Source organism: Carassius carassius, chromosome 21, assembly GCF_963082965.1.
Source record: "Carassius carassius chromosome 21, fCarCar2.1, whole genome shotgun sequence".
NCBI classification, from domain to species: Eukaryota; Metazoa; Chordata; class Actinopteri; order Cypriniformes; family Cyprinidae; genus Carassius; species Carassius carassius.
The window spans coordinates 335,339-356,495 of record NC_081775.1 but is presented as its reverse complement, the minus strand read 5'-3'; the positions used below and the strand labels follow the sequence as shown (position 1 = coordinate 356,495).

At 44.9% G+C, this 21,157-nt stretch overlaps 1 protein-coding gene across 2 annotated transcripts in view; it reads left to right on the top strand.

The window, feature by feature from the left end:
- The window catches only part of prickle2a (prickle homolog 2a), a 152,629-nt gene that overhangs the window by 26,678 nt on the left and 104,794 nt on the right, over positions 1-21,157 (top strand). The gene's annotated exons all lie outside the window — the stretch shown is intronic.

Below are 21,157 nucleotides of genomic sequence, written 5' to 3'. Positions count from 1 at the left end.
CTGGGTTCTTGGGGAAGCTGAACACTGCAAACTTTCCCTCACATCCAAAAATGCACTTATTTAGAGGCATTCTCGAACAAATCCTATGCAGCGCTGCCGACGATTTTTTAAGTGCGTTGATGTGCGCGGTCTCACTCTCCTCTGGTCACCGTGCTTTTCCGAGAGAAATGCTCATATAAGGAGTTCCTCTTTCGTCTACGTCATTAGGTCCACGATCGGAAAAAAAAAAACAGCCGAAAATTGTACCAACCCAGAAGAAAGATTTTCGCCACAGAAATTCTCAGTCATTCTTCTAAATTATTTTTTAAAATTTTGGCCATGTTTAGCATGAGAATCCATCTCTTTAACACTGTTAACAACTCTGAATACACGAAACACCATTGTACCCCCCTCCCACCCCCCTTTATGTTTTGAGCAGATCGGACATTGCTTGCCTGAGTTACAGCAACTTCCTGTTTCATGGCGATACATCAAATTTCAGGCTGCCAGGGACACACCCCTGGGCGAAAACTCAAGATCTTCGCAATTTAACGTCCCAAAGGTCTTACTATGCCCTCACCAAATTTGAAGATGATCCAATTAAAACTTTAGGAGGACTTCTTCAAAGTACAAAGCATGGAAATGGCAAAAACTGCACAAAAAATCTTACTTTTTTTTGTGTATTTTGTACCAGGAGACTTTTTTGTAGGTAATGGTGTGCTACATGTGTGTACCGATTTTCATGCATGTACTTAAAATGTAGCTCGAGGCACACCATTGAAATTTTACAACTGCCGTTATTGAGCCATTATGCCACGCCCACTTCTGAAACATATATCAGATGTATATATGTATATAACCTGTAAAAGTTTATGAAAGCATATAATGAGATGCACTTGTCTCTGATGCAGCCGTTCATTTGACAGACAAAACACAGATCTCCTCATAAACCTTGTTAACTCCATTTGAGCTTGTTTTTCATATTAAGTGCATGTGTCTGATACAATACCAACACTAACAACGCAGTTAATAAAGAGGGGGGGAAATTACTGTGGCGAGTGGGGCGGGGCCGAGGGACGTGAGAACAAGGAGTGAGGCCGGCAATGATTGGGCAAATCAGTGGCACCTGCGGCCCACCGCCGGTCTCGAGTCCCACGTAGGAGATGGAAGGATATAAAACTGGAGCGACGACAGGGAAGGACGAGAGAGGACCAGGCCTGGGATTTTAGTTGTGTTTTGGTTTCATTTTATGCGCACCAGTCGTCCGTGAGGGGCTGGTGCGCTGTTTTGTGTTTATTTTGTATTATTAAAATGTTCATTGTGATTGTCCGCCGGTTCCCGCCTCCTTCTTCCCGATGATTAGGAAGGTTTAATTCATTACAGTGGTGCCGAAGCCCGGGAGAAGGAGGGACGCACTGCTGAAGATCCCTCGCCGCTGTGGTGAATCCGCGGTGCCAACGAGCAGGCGAGGAGTGTGCCGCCATGGACGCTCGAGGCGGTGGGCTGGAGTGAGTTGCCGGGGACGGGCGAGCTCGCTACCGGCCGCCCACGATGTGGAGAGACGGCTGCCGTCCGTGAGGGAGCGGAGGAGTCGGCGCCGTTCGCCAGGTGGCCGGAGCCTGCTGCCATCCGCCGGAACGGGGAGGAGCAGGGAACTGGGGACTCCTGCCGGCTGCCCGAAACCGGAGGAGCCGTCGCCGTCCACCGGGCGGCGGAGGAGTGTCATGCCGTCCGCCGAGGGCCGTCCAGTGCCACTGCCAGGCACCGCAGAGGAGATCACCCAGCTGGTGGAGGGCCGAGCAGCAGTGCGTCTGGGAACCGGATTTTTTTTTTTTTTCTCCCCTCTCTCGTCTCTGTCGCTCCTCCTTCCATCTCCTTTTCTCTCGCCTCGTCTGTCCTACCCCCAGGTTCCCGCAGGTCCCCGTGAGCGGTCCCCCCCGGAGGGAGGGGGGGGGGGGGGAGTAGAGCGCAGTCTCGTGGGTACCCCCCGGCCTGCGAGGGGCGATGGGGATATGTGGCGAGTGGGGCGGGGCCGAGGGAGGGAAGGACGAGAGAGGACCAGGCCTGGGATTTTAGTTGTGTTGTGATTTTTATTTGTGCACACCAGTCGTCCGTGAGGGGCTGGTGCGCTGTTTTGTGTTTATTTTGTAATTAAAGTCTTTGTTTGATTGTCCGCCGGTTCCCGCCTCCTTCCCGATGATTACGGAGTTTTTAATTCATTACAATTACATTTTATAACAATTAGAATTTTTTTTTATGTATATATTTTGATTTAGCCTAACCACGGCCGAATTTGTTAATAAGATCAGTTAATAAGAGTTCTTCCTAAATGCTAAATGCTATCATTTCGCTCAGCATATGGAACCTGAAGGATTTTTTCTTTTTTTTTTGCCATGAACAAACCGAAATGAAAACATTTTTCTTTTAAACCATAAATATATATATATATATATATATATATATATATATATATATATATATATATATATATATATATATATATATATATATATATATACGTATGTTTATATATATTAGGGTTGTATATTACAATGCCTATTACAATTTGTCTAATAAACTGCCCAGCTATTTCACTTCAGCAGTGTATTTCTCTCTCTCTCTCACACACACACACACACACACACACACAAACACACACACACACAGAGACTCTCACACTCACACACACAGATACACACTCACACACACACACACTCAAACACAGAGACTATCACACTCATACACACTCACTCACGCACACACACACACACACACACACACACACAGGGGCGGACTAGGACCAAAAAGTGGCCCTGGACTTTCTGGCCCACAGCAGCCCACCACATCATAATGCATCCGCCCCTGTTTTGATGTCATTTATTAATTTAATATTTAAGTATACAGTTTGAGGATTTTAAACAATAGGGCAACTGATCCTCCGTTGAAACAAACAAAACAAACAAACAAAAAAACCTGCTTGCAGTAGCTGTTCATTCAGCAACTCCTAGTGATCGATGCTCATCATCATGACACAAACATTCTCCCTCATGCATGAAATAGAAGTTTATAAACTCAAACGATATCTTTATGTGCTTTACAGATGAACTTGAAGTATTTATTTATTCGAGATGCTCAATAATAGATCATCTTTGACTCGGTAATACAAGTTCATGATCCGATTCGTGAACAGATTATTCTTTTGAGTTAACCTTTTAAAATAATAATTTATTTTGTTGAATGTAACCAGTGTGGAAACTAATGGTTCACAAACTGGATAGATCTGAGGTGCAGAGGTCGCAAAATCGCTAGCCGGACATCCCGGGGCTATTGTGTTTTCCAGTAGGGCTCCAAAATATATCACCGCCTGCCCGAAGGGCTATCATGAATAGTGATGAAAAATTCCTGACATGATTCACGTTGTTCACATGTTTGAAGGGGTGAAACGGATCGAAGTTGATCATTTGCACTTGTTTCAAAATCTTGCCAATTCAAGCTTTTTAAACCATTCGCGTGCGTTCAGAGCTTGCGTGCACTCGTTCAAAGCACACGCTGAGAGCAGCGATTCAGACAATGCGTGTACACAGAACTGATTCATCTTTTGCGTATCGTAACTTCTGAACACATACACACACAATTATCTAAAAATAATTGTCTCTGCAAGTATTCTCGTAAACAGTCAGTTATGTTTTAAGTGAACATATACAGTGGCCTGCTGCTCAGAGAAATTTGTTGTACCAGATAAACCTGTCTCTCTCTCTCTCAGTAAATTAGACCACATTAAAGGGGGCATGTTTCAAGATATGCAATGGAGTAGACCAAACTAAACAGGGAGGGAGGGCAAAACACGCTCCTTGTCGGCCGCGTGATCGACTCACTCATCCATTTGCGTAGAAAAGAGATGTAATATTATGATTTACGTCATTTAATATATATATATATATATATATATATATATATATATATATATATATATATATATAATTATATTATATATTATTTGTGTACCGGGTGGGCTCACCGGTGCTCCAGATGGCCAGTCCGCCCCTGCACACACACAGCGTGTGCGTGCGCAAATGAGAATTAGAGCCTGTTGAAGAATTTGTAACGCTTTGACTCGGATAACTTGTTAAATACATGAAATGAAAGAGATAGAAAACTAGGAGTTGGTGTCCCACATATTTAATGGCTGATACTCGGCAACAAGCTCTTCTCATACATGAGAGATTAACTCTTTCTTGGCGTTACAAATACAGTAAAGACAAAATAATAACAAAGCGGCAGAGCAAACTTATCCATAGTGGTTCACGTAGTCCTTCACTTAAAGACTGATCATTTAACTTATAACACTCACTATGTGGTGATGACGTAGAAGGACTTGTGAGAACCACTATGGATGAAAAGTTCGCTCTGCCACCTTGTTATTATTTTCATGCCCTGGCACGATAATGTAATGCATGCAAAATACATAGTTTTGGCCGTTACAAAGTCTCCATCCACAGACGCAGATATAAGGTCATCTGCATATTAAGGTATTTCAGTGCGGAGCGATGTATGACTGATGCAGCGGTTCAATTTAACTTTATTCCAAATAAATGAACTTACCTGTTTTGAATACTTTATATTTAACATTTTCGTTTATGTCCAATATTAGTGTTAAACTGTTGGACTTTAAATGAAATCTACTATTGATTTTCACCGTTGACTGATTTTGCAGAACATTTAGACTGATAACTTCCGTGTGCAGATCCGGCAGATTTGTCACAGGACAGCCGATATGACAGTTGCATCCAACTATATATACTGTATATACTAGCTGTTTTAAATACAGTATTTTGGTATTCAATGTTAGTTTATCAGTATGTTTGAAAGTATATTTTTTCAATTATTGGTGATTCCATAGGCTCTCTCTCGTGCACCTGCGCGGTTTAAAACACCAAATAGTTATGTGATGACAAGAACAGAGAGTGTCTCTAGTCTAGCCGCTCTGAGTATTTCGCAATCTGCTCAGTTACTGGGATTTTCATGCTCAATCATTTCTAGTGTTTACAAAGAATGGTGTGAAAAGGGGAAAAACATCGAGTATGTGGCAGTCCTGTGGGCGAAAATGCCTTGTTGATGCTAGAGGTCAGAAGAGAATGGGCCGACTGATTCAAGCTGATAGAAGAGCAACTTTGACTGAATTTTACCCATCCAAAGTGCACACACACAGAGCAGTGAACACACACACACACTGTGAACACACACCCGGAGCAGTGGGCAGCCATTTATGCTGCGGCGCCCGGGGAGCAGTTGGGGGTTCAGTGCCTTGCTCAAGGGCACCTAAGTCATGGTATTGTCGGCCTGAGATTCGAACCCACAACCCTAGGGTTAGGAGTCAAACTCTCTTGGCACACTTTAGGCCCCTTAGTGCCAATTGGGCATCGTTTAAATGCCACAGCCTACCTGAGCATTGTTTCTGACCATGGCCATCCCTTTATGACCACTATGTACCCATCCTCTGATGGCTACTTCCAGCAGGATAATGCACCATGTCACAAAGCTCGAATCATTTCGAATTGGTTCTCCATTGCGTTCTTGAACATGACAATGAGTTCACTGTACTAAAATGGCCTCCACAGTCACCAGATCTCAACTCAATAGAGCATCTTTGGGATGTGGTGGAACGGCAGCTTTCTGCCCTGGATGTGCATCCCATAAATCTCCATCAACTGCAAGATGCTATCCTATCAATATGGGCCAACATTTCTAAAGAATGCTTTCAGCACCTTGTTGAATCAATTCCACATAGAATTAAGGCAGTTCTGAAGGCGAAAGGGAGTCAAACACAGTATTAGTATGATGTTCCTAATAATCCTTTACGTGAGTGTATATACATGTGTGTGTGTAAAAGACTTTTTAATAACAATAGCATGCAGTAAGAGCCTTTGTGTAAAGGTTTTTCTTTTAATTTTTGATGCATAGACTGTAGCCTAAGACTATCCCACATTTTGAAATTAACTCACTTTTTTGAATGGTTTTTAAGTATGTTACAATGTTATATTATAATGTAATTGTTGTTTTATTTCTTTGTTTCATCTCCATTTACAAACCAAAATTTTACAATTACAGTCAGTTTGGAACTCGTCCCTTTGCACCACCTGGGGTTAGTTTCACGAGTAACACGCTACTGACTTGTAGTTAACGCTGTGGCCCTACGGTGGCGGTACATGTAGCAGTAATAGCCATTTTGGTTGTCCACCTACTGTAGATATATCTCTCATGTCTCTTTGTTGAGTATTACAGATCATTTTAATGACACATTTCTAAATGAAGATCATGCAGACTAAGGCAGCAGACAGCACGCCTCATTTGTTTTCTTTATTTTGTAAATGCACAAAGTTTTGCCTTTATTAAATGTGTATACAAATAAAAGAAGACCCTTTACAGATTTGATTGATGTATTGCTCTTTTTGTATGATCAAAACTGAAAGCAATTTAAGTTAATTTTGGTGTTATCAGAATGGATGTCACAAAACTAGGGCTGCAAGTAACGATTATTTTGATAATCGATTAGTTGGCCAATTATTTTTTTGATTAATTGGATTACTAAACCCCAATTTTCTTTTTTTTTATTTCACTGCCAAAAACACACTATTCCACATTCTGCCCAATATCCTTAAAACAAATGTGCCAACTGAATGCTATGAAAACATACAGTGCTTAACAATTTATTAGACCACCCATCATAAGACAAAACACAACTATTTTAGTAATCTGTCAAAAAAAAAAAAAAATATCTTATTGTCATTTTTGGACAAAACAAACTGAAACAACTAGATAGTATTTATTCACATAATATTTTGTATATGGTCTCCCTTGCTTTAACAGCTCAAATGCTTGCTGGCATTATTCATGTACTTTTTGGCTAATTGGGTATCTGAATAAAAAACACTATAAAGCACTTGTCACTTACTTGTATTAAATTTGTTTTTGCCTTTCAGAGAATAATAGCAATAGTTATACTATAGCATTAAAATAGCTTACTACTGTTACTAAAAAGATTACGCATATTGGAGGTCTAACAAATACAGAAAGCTAAAAAATAATTTTGGTAATTATCAATACTGTTAGTTAAGAGTAGCAGTGGCACAAACCTTGCAAAATTGGTTTAAAACCTTACATAAATTTGTTTTAATAAATTTGTTAATCACTGTAGGCTATATAGTGAATATAGTTTAAATCTCTAGATCAAAAATAAAAACAATAAAAATAATAAAGACAAATAAAATCACAGTAATACTCTGCAGGAACATGCGTCACATGCACTTTGATCACAGTCAGTCACCACTTACTGTCATTTCTGTATCCTGTAAAAGCGTCTGATATTTATGTTCCGACAATTCACTTCCTACTCTCATAAATTACTTGCACTGTATGTTGACTTTTAAACCTAGATATAAATGTTAAACAAAAGACATTTCAGCACAATTAATGTTTTTGTGCTGAATATTTGCCTCGTCCAAATACCCACACTTGTGGTTTTTGCACTTGATCACTTAACAATGGCCTCTGCGGCCGGAAAAGGACACGTAGACAGTACAGAGGGTTAATAGACTCTTTGGCTGTGGCTGGACAGGCAGAAAATTCATAAATGACCTCCTTGGCCAGAACAGGGTAAACAGACGTTCACAGGTGGCCTCCTGTCCGTGACAGGGCAGACTGAGGTTTCAGGAACAACCTTTGTGGTCATTAGATGTTTATACAGAGAGTCCGGAAGAGGGCACCACTGCCATGAGAGGAGCAGGCCATCTTGGGAAGAGAATCTGGGCTGTGGGCCATCTTGAGAAGAGACTGTTAGTTAGTGGCTCTCTTGGGAAGATACTGAGGCTGGTGGCCATCCTGGTATGAGTCTCTGGAATGGCAGCTATGTTGTGACAATATTCTGATATATGAGCCATATTGCAGAGAGGCTCTGGAGATAACTGGGCTGCAAGTTACTGAGAGTACAGGATTAGCAACCACATGCTTTTGACAATGGTGGGTCAACTTCAATGGCCAATGAAACTTGGTGCATATTTTCAGTATAATCCTCCAAATTTCGTTGAAGCTGAAGGCTTTGAATCAAGAAAGATTCCTTTAAAGGGATACGGTAAAGAACCTAGAATTTTATACTCTATATATTTTTATACTATATTTTTAACTCTTGTCTGTCACACAGGGGCTACCGCTTGCATAAGCTTGATGAAAGAGCTGTCTCAACAGATCCCTAGTAGCAACACGCTGTTTAGATAGGTATGCAAGGATACATAGGTGGAGTGGCGCCCAAGATGAACGGGGCTTTTACCAACTCATGAAAGGGCATGAAGCAATCGCGCGTAGCCCTCACAATATGGGATTTTAGAAAGAACGCAGAGCGTTCCTGCGAACTTATCAATGTGGATTTCAGAAAGTGTGCAAAGATTTCACATGCACACTTAACAGAACATGGATTTTAAATACTGTACTAAGGAGGGGTCTCTCATGGCACTCTGATAGAGCAGCTCATAGATCGAATGGTGCATCCCAAAACAATATCACCTGGCTCACCTGAAGGACATCACTGGACCCTTGCTGGATCCTCTTCAGTTTGCCTACAGAGCAAACAGGTCTGTGGACGATGCAGTAAACATTGGGCTGCATTATGTTCTGCAACACCTAGACAGACCGGGGACCTATGTGAGGATCCTGTTTGTGGACTTCAGCTCGGCTTTTAACACGATCATGCCAAACCTCCTCATGCCCAAACTAACTCAGCTCTCCGTGCCCACCTCCGTCTGTCAGTGGATCAACAGCTTCCTGACAGACAGGCAGCAGCTAGTGAGGCTGGGAAAATACACATCCAGCACCCGTACAATCAGCACCGGAGCTCCCCAGGGCTGCGTTCTCTCCCCACTGCTCTTCTCCCTGTACACTAACGATTGCACATCTAAGGACCCCTCTGTCAAGCTCCTGAAGTTTGCAGATGACACCACACTCATCGGCCTCATTCAGGACGGTGACGAGTCTGCTTACAGGCAGGAGGTTAAAGAGCTGGCTGTCTGGTGCACTCTCAACAACCTGGAGCTTAACACGCTCAAAACAGTGGAGATGATCGTGGACTTCAGGAGAAACCCCCCTGCACTCCCCGCACTCACCATCATGAACAGCACTGTAACTGCAGTGGAGTCATTCAGGTTCCTGGGCACCACTATCTCTCAGGACCTGAAGTGGGACATTCACATTGACTCCATTGTGAAAAAGGCCCAGCAGAGGTTGTACTTCCTTCGCCAGCTGAGGAAGTTTAACCTGCCACAGGATCTGCTGAAACAGTTCTACTCCACCATCATCGAATCCATCCTCTGCACTTCAGTAACTGTCTGGTTCAGCTCAGCTTCTAAATCTGACCTCAGAAGACTACAGAGGGTAGTCCGGACTGCTGAGCGAATCATCGGTTCAACTCTCCCATCTATTCAAGAACTGTACTTATCCAGAGTGAGCAAAAGGGCTGTTAAAATCACTCTGGACCCCTCACATCCAGCACACTCCCTCTTTGAACTCTTTTATTATGTGTTTTATGTTCTGTCGCTGTCATTCTGTTGTACTGCGGAGCTTCTGTCACGAAAACAAATTCCTTGTATGTGTAAACATACCTGGCAATAAAGCTCATTCTGATTCTGATTCTGATATGTTTGAGAGTCATCAACTCAATGTGTGGAAATAATGCTGGAGCGCTCCTGGGAAATAACAGAGAACTCAGATGAGATCTCACATGAGAGGAGAACTCTGAAATACAGAAAGAGAGTAGTGCACTCATAGGCAACCCTTCTTGGTAAAGGGGAGTGCTGCTAAAGAACTACGAGAACCGCCCAAATAGCCCCTCATGTTGAGTGGAGCCCAAGGAGACAAGGTTTAACCATCTCAAGAAAGGGAACGAAGCTGAGCGCGTAACCCTTACCGTACAGGATTACAGAAAGTGTGCAGTCTTGCATGCAAACTTAACCCTTACATGGATTTTAGAAAGTATGCAAACTGTTCAACGTGCACACTCACCACCATGTGGTTTTCAGAAAGTACACAGAGCTTAGCATTTGTACTTAAAGGTTCCTAAGCATCGCAGAGGGGAGCATCACCTGAGGCAGCATATACAAAAAGACTTCTGTAACTGCAACCTCCACTTCGCACCTGTTGCGTCAGCAAAAACCAGAGCGGCCAGAAAGCCCCTCAGGGTGACCTGGCCGGACATCCATGAAATTCCTTGCAGTGCCATGCCAGGCCTGATGATCAAGAAGGCTCCCGTAGAAACCTGTGATCTGACCACCTGAAAAATGAATCTGAATCAGGGCTATCATACCGGCTGGACATAATGAAGACGAGCACCAGACCGGACCATCAGTGAGTTGGTTACTATGCACCATAGGACCAACTGAAACAACATAGGTCCAGCGTAGGAGACTGTTATGCAAGAAGTTTCCACCCAACCTCGGTCAGGTGGAGAGCTGGCGGTTACAGGGGAATTAGGAAGGGGATGAGCAGGGCAGATGTAAAAAACCCCAAAGAGAAAATGATAGATACTAAGTATCGCTTCAGACGAGAATGCTGATGCCTCGTCTGGATCACATCCCTTAAGTCTTGCCTACCTCCCCCTTGACCCATGATTCCTTTTACCCCTACCCACAGGTAGGGGAGGAGTGTGAGTTGTTACATTAGCCTTCTTTGCCTGTCTCTGATCCTCAGTTCAAGACGGACCAGGACCCTTATGTTGTTTGGGCTCAGTGACCTGGACCTTCGTGGAACAAAGGATCTGAAAGCAGCTGAGCGCGCCTTTGCCTCCCCAAACTTCTCAATTACCATCTCAATGGAGGTAATGAAAAGTTAGGAAGGCGACACCTGAGCATCGAGAAGAAAGCCTTTTCTCTCTACCCGATGTCTGCCAAGTTCACCCAGAGGTGTCTCTCCATTACCACCATGGTCACCATAGACCTGCCCATTGCAGAGGCGGCCTGCTTGGTAGCACAAAGAGAGGGATCTGCGTTGCGGTGCAGCTCGGCTACTTGATCAGGAGAAAGACCCTCGTCTTTATCCAGGTCTTTTAGCAGATCAGCCTGATATGCTTGAAGCACCGCCATCATATGTAATGAAGCTACAGCCTGACCTGCTGCTGCGTATGCCTTGCCATTTAAGCGAGATGTATCCTGAAGGGGCTTAGAGAGCTCGTTCTACAGGGGGCATCCTCTCATAGACGCTTTCACGCATCCCCTCGATGTTGGCATATCTCTTTTGCTGAAACCGATGGATGCGAGAAGAAAATGGCTTCTTCCATTCCTTTTCAATCTCTGCATGTAGGTCAGGCAGAAATGGAAACCTCACCTGAGCTCGAGGGCTATGGTCAGAAAGATAACGCTTGTCCAGGTGACCTCTAGGCGTCACCTTGTTAGCGCACTTCCATGGCAAGTCCAACTTTGTCGTGGCACAATCCTCCAGTAGCTCTACATACGCAGGGCAGGAGGATCGAAAAGGCTCAGCCTCAGTTTCTTCGTCCATCCTCAAACATCTCCTGCTTTTCCTGGGTAGAACCCAGCAGAGCACTATCCTCAGTATCGGAAAGTGTTAAAGATACAACATCATCCTCCCAAGGCTCTCTCTCGTCCATCACCGACGAGTGCGAAAAGGAAAGTCCTAAACTCGTCAGCCAGATCCAATTGTGATCCCCACGAGCTTATTCCCCTCCATGCCTCAGCAGGGGTGGGTCCTGAACCGTGGGAAGCAGATGGTTGCCCTTTTTTTCTTTTTCTAGATCTTGATCTATTGTGACAAACCAGTCCTCGGACCTGATCTGAGCTACAACATGCGTGATCATGAGCATTTTGAACTTTTCTGCTGTGCGCAGGACCCATTAAGATACATTTGGCAGTAGTTTCCATGCTGCTAAATAATCTATTAAGGGAATCAGTCTCTCGAGACTGACCCCTGGTGTAAGAGGCCCCCGCAGGGCACTATGCGCGCAGATGGAAGATACTGAGAGTGCGGCTCGCTGGGGACCGCTGCGCCCTGGAACACTGGCAGGGTTGGCAGACCGGCCCCCAGAGGGCACTGAGGCGAGATGGGCACCGTGTACTGCGTTGTATGCTGCTCTACCCCAGCAGAGGCTGCCCTCTGAAGCCCTGACCTTCTGGCGTCAGGGCTTCTTGGCCGAGGACTTCTTGGCTTCAATAACTGCCCTAAGATCTTGCTTGGGCCTAGAAGACCTCGGCCAAGAGCGTGTTTTTGAACTTCTCGATACGAGGAGCTGGCATGCAGCTGGGGCATCTCCCGCCCAGATGCCCCGAGAGAGCGACGAGGGAGGAACTTATGGAACGCCGCCACTTGTTTTCATGCCTCCTAAAACCTGTCAACGACAGTACTGACTGCGTCGCCGAACAGGCCAGAAGGCTGGATTGGGGCGTCCATTAGACAGACCCTGTCCCGCTCTTTCATTTCGGACAGGGTCAGCCATAAATGTCTCTCCGCTGCCACCAATTGCTCGGGCGGTCTCCATGGTGGTGCGGAGGGAGAGATCAACGGTCCGTCTTAACTCTGAAATATCGAGTTAAAATAAAAAGAAATATCATGGGACTTGATCTCCTCTTCCTCGTCTAGCTCTTTTAGAAGGCCGGATTGGTACACCTGTAACACTGCCATGGTGTGCAGACACGCACCAGCCTGCCCTGCTGCCGCATACCCTTTGCCCACCAAAGCCGAGGTTGTTCTGAGCGGCTTGGAGGGCAACGCCGGGGCCTTCAGAGATGATGCGGCTCCGGGGGACAGATAGCACGCGAGCATCTGTTTCACCCGAGGCATCGCTCTATAGCCGTGCTCTCCCATCCCCACCACATTGCCATAATAATCTGATGAGGGGATGTAGAGGCGAGCTGAAAACATTTCCATGATCTAGCTATTTCTTCGTGCAGATCGGGAAAGAATGGAAGGCCCCAGGTTGGAGGTGGTTGACTTGCCCGCAGGAAGCGTTCATCGAGCTTGCTTTGCTGCGGTTCTGCTGTTTTCTCAGCGGGCCATTTGATGTTTAATTTGGCCACCGCGCGAGTAACCACCTCTAAGAGCTCCTCGTATTGTGGTGAATGGGGTGGTGAATCCCTGTCGACAGACTCCACATCGACCTCCTCGGAGGGAAGAGAGGCGGAGTGTCGATCCCTCTACCTGGGTGGAAGGAACCGCAGAGCGTGCTTCCGACTCCAGAGATTTGGCGCCGGATCTGGCGGAAGTGGAAGGAGATAGGGACTTGCCCACCAAATCCACTTGCGAACCCCACGAGTGCAGCTGCCATTCTGCCTCAGCAGAAGCGGGGCCAGCACCGCGGGGAAAGCTGGTGAAGGCTCCCTCCTCAAAGAGAGCCCCCCGGGAACGAAGCAGCCGCATCGACAATCTCTCGCAATGCGGGCAGTTGGCTCCCTCGAGAGCCGACACAGTGTGCTTCGAACCCAGGCAGACCATGCACAGACTGTGTGTATCCCTGCGTGTTATATATCGTGGGCAGGGAGGAACACACTGCCTGAAACGCGATCCGGATTCGCCTTTTAAATGCTTTGTTTTCGCCTTGCTCTTAGACATGGTTTGGAGCTCTACTGGACCGACAACAGTAAATAAGACTCACAAGACAAACTGAGGACATTCACACACAGAGCGCTTGCTGAAGAGGCGAAGCTGACGCCAGCTGCGCGGCATGTGCTTTTATAGCTTCCTAGTCGCTTACGTCACCCCGCCCTTGACGTCACGCTCTTCCATTGGACTGATTACACACGATATTCAGAGTCGCTCACGCTAGACGCGTTACCTGTAGCGCTTCGACGTAGCTCGAGTTCCTGAAGAGGAACTAACAAAACATAGATGGCCATTATTGTTTATTAACTTCTGTGAAAGTTTATTTTCTTGTGGAGGACTTTTACTGTATGTGTAGAAGAAACCATTTTGGCCATATTTTGGATAGGATTTGACATAAAATCTTGTCTTTAGCTCCTCTTTTCTATTATTATAGTATGAATGCTCCTCAAAGTGCATTAAAATAGTCCAGTCTAGAGGTGAATGCATGAACTTACTGTTTCTGATGCAGAAAAGCTAACATGTTTTCGTAGCTTGTCAGTGTTCGAAGATGAATGCTGTTATTGTAACATGGCAAAAATGGTTTTCAAAAGAAAGGTTGCTTTCTAATATAACACCCAGATATTTGACCATAGAGGAAGTAACCGTATATCCGTCTAGTTGCAAACTGTAGTCTACTAGATTCTGTGTACTGTTTTTTTGGTCCAATAATTAATTATCTCTCTCTTATCTGAATTTAATAGAAGTAAAATATTGGATGACCAATAATTTTCATTTTTAACACTCTCTGTTAGTTTAGATAATTTAGAAGTATCATCTGGTCTTTTTGAGATATATAGCTGAGTATCATCAGCATAACAGTGGAAACTAATCCCGTATTTTTTATAATATTACCAAGGGGTAACATATATATTGAAAATAGAAGAGGACCTAGGACAGATCCTTGTGGTACTCCATATTTTACTGATGATAAATGAGATGACTCCCCAGTTAAATAAACAAAGTGGTAGCGATTGGACAGGTAGGATCTAAACCATCTTAGAGCCTGCCCTTGAATACCTGTATAGTCTTGTTTTGTAATCGATCTAGGAGTATGTCATGATCTATGGTGTCGAACGCAGCACTTAGATCAAGTAAAACTAGCAATGAGATACAGTCTTGATCTAACGCAAAAAGCAAGTCATTTGTAATTTTAACATGTGCAGTAAACTCGTGTGTATTTGACAGTTTAAGCAGTAAGCTATTAAAGAGAACATGGTTAAGTACTCACATGCCATGTGACAGCAGCTTTTTGTGCACCTGCTTCAGATTAGAGGCTGACATTTTTTCAGGAATCCCGCAGGAATCCCTAGGGATTGGGAACAAAATCACTATTAATCAGGGGATTGGGACTGGACAGGAAAAACATGTCAGTGGGCAGGACCGGGAATACACTTTGATCCGCAACTTTATGCACAAATATAGCCTACCTTTTATGTAAATAAACAATAAACTAGGGGTGTGCGATATGACTATTTTTGATCGTGGACGATAAAAATGTCTCCACGATCTGCTTTTGAAGGAATATCGTAGTATTGTTCTACAGAGCACATTCTATCAGCTGCAGTTCTGGTGCCTCCATCATATACTGAACAATGTCACATGCATTCACAGCAATGTTAACTCAGCGCTAGAGTTACTCTCTCATTTACATGTGCTTTTAAATGTTTCATTCGCGTGCTGCTCTGACCTGTGCTTTTTCTGAGCTCCGCATACACCCGACCAGAGCATGTGAACGGATCGGTGTGATTCACAGCCACTCCATCGCGAGTGTAACAGGTCAAAGAATGACATATATTTTTGCAACCTTTTATCTTTTATTTTCTATTGTTTGTGAGTTTATTTCACCAAAATACTGTATTGTTCAGTTATGTCATGGTAGCTTTATAGGTATTGGGAGAGTTACTTTTTGTGTATGTGCGCCCTCTATTGGATGTGAGGTCATATACTGGATTTTCGCGTTCTTTTCTCAGTCTGCATTCTACGTGATTGAGAGAGGTATGTGTTCACGTTAGCGCAATGTAAAGATTGAGATATACCTTTTAAAACTTTAGTTTCAGTGCACATGGTAACTTGTATGTGTAATTTATGATGAGTGCACTTACATTTAATTGAGATGTGTCGAGAATTTTGCTGTTTTGAGAGTTTGAGAAACTGCTAACATAGCTAACCTCGTGTTTTGTTTAGCTGTATGTTAGCGATCGCCATTCTATCCTCTTGTGTCACAGCCCACGTTTCAGTTGTCCTTTTTCTTATGTTAGGCTGATTCTAATTCGAGGATTGAATCCTGAATTTTTGCTCTCTTTGAAACTTAACAGGTATGTACTCCCAATACCAGGTTATGAATATAATGTGTTCATTTAAAAAATTTTCTTGTATTGATTAATGTTCAATGGCACTAAAAAGCTCAGATGTAAAGCATGTACGTGTTGCTTTGCGCATATTACTGTATATGTATTAACTATTGAACAGATAGTTTATTTCATGTTGCATAATGTTAATGTAAGAGCTAAAAGCCCAGAGTGATGAACAGAGATAACATGCAATGTGACACATACACGTTATATATATATATATATATGCCTAATGTGATATGTTTAATTATTCTTTTGTATTTTATTTTCTGATTTATGAATGTGATTAAATGTTCAGTCTGCATTCTACGTGATTGAGAGAGGCTGATTCTAATTCGAGGATTGAATCCTGAATTTTTGCTCTCTTTGAAACTTAACAGTGAGCCGAATAAAGTGCCTTGAGGAAAGTCAGTGTCCTCTCATCAGTGCACCAGAACACAACGCAGTAGTCGGCGAAGTGCAGACCACGCCGGCTACATTGGTGCCATGACCCGGATATCTCTGCTTCAGATCATCGCCAGGGTGATCGCCGGTGGTTGCTGTGACGAGTAGGAATCTCTTTGGGACATTGACAAGTACAAGGGCTGATATTATTGTGTAAATTGTAACTTTTAATTGCCTCTATCTCAGCTAGTATAATTTTACATTGTTTTTTTTGCAACCCATATTCGTATGTACTAGTAATTCACATATTATTATCATAGTCTATCACAACACAACTTTTTTTTTTAAAAATGACTGATGGCAAGCATGTGCAGACACCACTTAGTGTTGGGGATGCAGTGGGAGTAAACCTAGGGAGGGGTAGGTTTATGAGTAGGGTGGAAAGCACGCCGGTTAAAGGTGCTGGTGTACTAGGCCGACCTGTACTCTCGTCCACACGCTTACGCACTGATGAACATTCTCCCGCACCACACATGAGTAGATTAGGAGATGCTCCAGACATTGGGAGTGGCGTTAATTCAGTGGGCTGTCCTGTATTTTCATATACTCATGCACATTCAGATGAATATTCTCCACGTCAGCCAGTGTCTAGTCCAGATGTGAGTTCCGCAGACCTAGGAAATCTCATCACACAGTTAGCTCACGAAATAGGAGAGAACATTGCTATTCAACTACAGAGATCTGTTGGTAGTGCAGATAGCCAAACCACTCCTACACCTAGCCTGAACTTAGGATATGGACAGTCTGACTTGAACATGACTGGAGTCAAGTTAGTTATGAAGACAGATGTCAAAGAGCCGCCGTACTTCAGGGGTGATGGAACGGACAAACACACAGTGCATGAGTGGGAAGAAATTATGAGCGTTTACCTGAATAAGAGGGGCATACACCCGCAAGAGTACTCCCAGGAGATAATGTCAAGACTAATGGGAAAGGCTAGAGACATTGTAAAAGTTACACTGCGCGGCATGCCATTGCTGCAGCCAGCTGAAAACTCCAAGCTCGTCTTTGATATTCTGAAACAACATTTCAGTGAGGTAACCTACTCTTCAATGCCTTTAGCAGATTTTTATAACACGCTTCCTTTGGCTGGAGAAAGTCCCATGGACTATTGGATACGCTTGAATAAAGCTGTGGATGTTGCGGATGAGTGTCTGAGAAGGCAGGGGCGAAACATTGAGGACCCCTCTCACGGAGTCACAATGATGCTGGTGAAACACTGTCCCGACCCCGCTCTTGCAAGTGTCCTGAAGTGTAAAACAGCTGAAAAGTGGACGGCAAATGAGATTCAGGAACATCTTGTTGAACATCAAAGAGAGGCCAGAACAATGTCTCAAGCCAAATCTTGTCAGCCAAAGAACATTGGTGTACATGCTCAGACATTAGCCACAGAGACAGCCACTGTTAATAACTCCACAGACCTTACAAGCCACCCGAAGGCAATGGGGCTCCCATCTTCTCCGCAGACCGAGAGTGTCTGCATCCAGTCTCTCATTGGCTTGCTGAACCGTGTGCTGGAGCAGACGGCACAGACAGCAGCATTTGTGCCACCGAGCAGAGGGCCCGCGGCCATTGTTCAGAATAGATGTAAAGTCTGTCAGTCTGCTGAACATTCAACTACTGCGCACTGTAGACAGGCAAACCTCTGTATGGGCTGTTACAAGCCCGGCCACTGGAAGAGGGAGTGCCAACAGCGCCGGCCAAGAATTAACACCAGGCCGCAGTCAGCGCAAGCACCGCCTAACCCAGAGCAAGGTGGAGCCAGTTTAAACTAGATAGCTCACATACGGAAAGGGGATGTGTGAGCACTAAAACGTCAACCCTTGATGAGAGTGAAGAATTGAAGGAGATGTATGTCAATGTCTGTAAAGCAATGTCTGATAATTGCACAGTAATTGTTCAGAATATTCACACAGTCGAGACATTCAGTGAGTTATTTCACGCACCAGTGACAGTTAATGGCTGTGCTCAGTTGCAAGGGCTCATCGATACAGGCTCAATGGCCTGCACGATAAGTGAAGAGGCAGAACAGAGACTACTATCAGACAGTGTCTTGACCCAACAGCAAGAACTCCCGCAGCGCATCATCCTTGTTGGCTGTGGAGGAGTACAGGTGAGCCCCAAGTGTATGTATGATGTGGAACTAAGTTTGTATGGGGTGAAGTGCATGGTCCCAGTTCTGGTGGTCACTGGTCAGAAAGATGACATCATAGTGGGAACCAACATGTTGAAATTTGTGCTGCATCAGCTGAAAAACGAGAACAGTTATTGGACACTTATCTCGAGCAATACAAGAGGGTCTTCAGACGGTGAACAGTTCCTGGAAATGATGACAAGTCTCACGAGATGGAGAGGTGAAGATATGCCGGAAAAAGTAGGGACAGTGAAGCTAACTCAGGCGGTGACTCTCCTCCCCAAACAAGAGTACTTGCTGTGGGGAGACTGCCAAGTAATGTGCCCAAGTCACCTGGGAGTACAGTTATGGTGGAGCCTACAACCTCCAGGTGTGTGCCTCGCGGCATCATGGTGGGGAGAGTGGTAACACCACTTTGGGGAGATGGCTGGACCCCCATGAAAATCACCAACATCTCCGACAAACCACTCACTCTGAGAAAGAACAGCAAGCTTGCAGACGTCTCTACTTGTGTTGCAGCTGAAGACCTCACACTGTTCCAGGGTTCCTGTCAGAGTGACGCTGGCTCTGTTAAAGTGACTCATGTTGAACAGGATGACAACACTGCCCTGAAAGACAGGCTGCAAAAGTCTGGTCTAGGAAATTTGTCGACATTGACCATTGTGAAGTGAGCCCCTCCACCAAGCTCCAACTTGTGACATTGCTTGAGAAATATCAGGATGTATTTTCAAAGCATCATCTTGATTGTGGAGAAGCCAAGGGCTTTGCGCATAGAATCCGCCTCACTGATGACCGTCCCTTCCGTCTTCCGTATCGTAGAGTGCCGCCAGCCCACTATCAAAAGCTGCGTCAAGTTCTCACCGAGATGGAAGAGCAGGGAATCATACGGAAATCAATGAGTGAATATGCTTCCCCACTTGTGATGGTCTGGAAGAAAAATGGCGATCTCCGTATATGCACAGACTTTCGATGGCTGAATGCGAGAACCATCAAGGATGCTCATTCTTTGCCCCATCAATCGGACTGCTTGGCTGCCCTTGGCAGTAATGCTGTCTTCAGCACCATGGACCTTACGTCTGGTTTTTATAACCTTCCCATGCATGAGGAGGACAAAAAGTATACCGCCTTCACAACACCACTAGGCCTGCACGAGTATAACAGAATGCCCCAGGGGCTTTGTAACAGTCCGGCGTCGTTCATGAGGATGATGCTGACTATCTTTGGCGATCTTAACTTCAGCAGTCTCTTGTGCTACCTAGATGACCTCTTGATCTTTGCCCCCAATGAACAGCAGGCCCTCAGCAGATTGGAGGTTGTTTTTCAGAGGCTGCGGGAGCATAACCTGAAGTTGAGTCCAAAAAAAGTGCCATCTGTTACGGAGGTCTGTGAAGTTCCTCGGACACATCGTTGATGGTGACGGTGTGTTGCAGTTGACCCGTAGAAGGTCGAGGTCATCGCCAAAATGTCAAAGAGGGACTTGATGGAAGACGATGGCTGCACTCCTTCAGTCCACAGGGTGAAGTCGTTCCTGGGGATGATATTTTACTACCAACTCTTCATCCTAAATTGCTCCTCCATCGCAAAACCCCTGTTTGCCCTCACAGCTGGGCAGAAATGGAGAGGAAAGGCCGGGAAGTACAATCAGAATCCAGGAGTGTACAGAAAGCTCAAACCTGCGGATTGGACCCTTGACTGTGACTCCGCTTTCACCAGTCTTATAGAGAAGCTCCTGAATTGCGTAGTCCTTACCCATCCAGACTTCTCCAAACCCTTGGTCCTGTCCATTGACGCGTCTCTTGATGGCCTTGGGGCAGTTCTGTCCCAGATACCAGAAGGGGAAATGAAGGCACGCCCAATCGCCTTTGCCAGCAAGACCCTCACTGGCTCACAAAAGAGGTATCCTGCCCACCGCCTGGAGTTCTTGGCGCTCAAATGGAGTGTTTGTGAAAAATTTAGCCACTGGTTGAAGGGCCACACTTTTACAGTGTGGACCGACAATAATCCTTTGACCTATATAATGACCAAACCAAAACTTGACACTTGCGAACAGAGGTGGGTGGCAAAGCTTTCCCCATACACCTTCAGCATCAAACACATCCCTGGGGTAAAGAATGTTGTGGCGGATGCCCTAAGTAGAGATCCTTTTGCTAAATCAGTGAGTCAAAGGTTGATCAGTGAGCCATATGAAAGTCTTTTGGCGGAAGCGGAGGGAACCAAGGAGGAGAAAGTCCAGGATCTTTTCCGGTGTAAGACACAGTGTCTCCAGGCACACGATGCAAGCTGCTGCGTAACCATGGGCACCACTCGAGATAGGCTGGCCGGCAGTCAAGAACCCTTGCATGTGAGATCTGCTTGTGAAGCTCACGTAGAGTGGGAAAGGGGAGCAGAGATAAGAGCAACACAGTTTCTCAGTGCTCTTCCCCAGGCGGTGCTCTCAGGACAAGACACACTTCCAGCCCTTTCCATCGGTGAACTAAGGCACAGCCAGGAGACTGATCCTGTTATCAGGGAGGTCCTGCCACTCGTTCAGAGGGGTGAGCCACCACCTAGGCGAAGGAGAAGTGGGTTGGCTCTTACGGCCCAGACACTGTGCAAGCAGTGGCATCATCTAAAAGTC